A 1,587-nucleotide genomic window follows, 5' to 3' on the forward strand; every position below is an offset into this window, starting at 1 on the left:
AATAACAAGAGAAAAACTTCTGATGTAGAACCACATTTTGAAACTGCGCGTTGTGTATTCTACTGTCCTACGGTTGTTTTTGGAGGGGGGAGGGGCCTCTAGCGACTGCTTACTGTATGTCGCTTATAAATAGAAACGGTACTGTAGTAGATGTTTTAGATACTTATTTACAGTAACATGATGTGTGATAAATAAAGGACATCCTGAAAGAAACAATATTTCTGTGAGACATACAGAGAGCCAGTGGTGTAGTTTCAGTGTGTCTGCAGAAGACTGTAAAACCCATCCGGCTGGGCTGACGTTGCTGGTCTGTCGGGGATTGAGCTGTATACGTGGTACGTATCAGACTAGAGAAAAGAAACAGACAGTTTAACTTCAGTCCTTTAATTCTACAGTACTGTAAATGTAATGTAATTTAAAAGGATGTAACATCAATCTGAAACTGAGAGTCGTTCACATTCACCAAACACAGTGGGTGATTCTGAACTTACATTGTCGTTTTCAGATGACTTTCCATTTTCTTCAAAAGGACCTGTACAACACAGAAGGAGCCTGAGTGAGTGAGTGAGTGAGTCAGTATGTGCACACACACACACAAGTCACTTCTCCTCCTGACTCAAAAGAAGTGAAAATAACAGGGCTTGATGTCATTTCACACTTCTCCTCCTGACTCAAACCACCCTGGAGACTTACAGCTCTGTTCCCACGCTTTCAAGATGCTCTGATTACAAAATGTAAGTTTGTATGGTAGGCATTTAGTGATTAAGCGTTATTGTGCTGAGTGTCCCAAATTCACGTCCCAGGTCCAAGGTCAGGAAGACAGGGACAGAAGACATTCTGTTACAAACTCACCTGAGTGCAAAAACGTGGACGGTACAAAGGTGATGAGAGAATAGATCCCAGCATCCCTTGAATCCAACATGCCTGCACTACTCATAGCTCCCATCACCAAATCATCTAGAACAGAAACAAAATGAAAATTAAATTAGGATACGTGTTTGGACATGCATGTGTGTAGTTGTCTTAGTAGTGTGTGCAGTGTTTGATGTATTTTGTTTGGAACATACATTGTCTGTGATCATCCTGTCTGGCTGTAGGTCTGTACAACATAAAAGTATCAGAAGGTTGTGGTAAGAACATCTCATCATGGACAATACAGAACTGAAGGTTGATGCAATCTGCATCATATTCACAAGGGAATTCTTACCTCTGAGAATTGGTTTTCTCTGAAAAACAAATTAGTCTAAATGAATGATGTTGAATATAGCCTGCACTACACAATATCACCAAAAGGAGTTGAAAGATTAACCCATGTCAAAGGCACTTACATTAATATGAGAAGGAAAATGTTTGCAAGTTATTTGTTATGCAGAATCAGAAGTACTCACTGGTCCTCCTGCAGAGATAGACAGCTGTCAATCCCATCAAGAACACGCCCACTCCAGAAGCCATACACACTGCTGTCTGCCATAATAGCACCGCTGTTTGGTGACATGATGACATCAGGAGACGTCATTAGCTCTTAATCCAAATGTAAATACTTCAATGGTAGACCGGTGTTAGAATACCACTTTATTATTAGTCTTG

Source organism: Oncorhynchus mykiss, chromosome 17 (genome assembly GCF_013265735.2).
Source record: "Oncorhynchus mykiss isolate Arlee chromosome 17, USDA_OmykA_1.1, whole genome shotgun sequence".
Taxonomy (NCBI): Eukaryota; Metazoa; Chordata; class Actinopteri; order Salmoniformes; family Salmonidae; genus Oncorhynchus; species Oncorhynchus mykiss.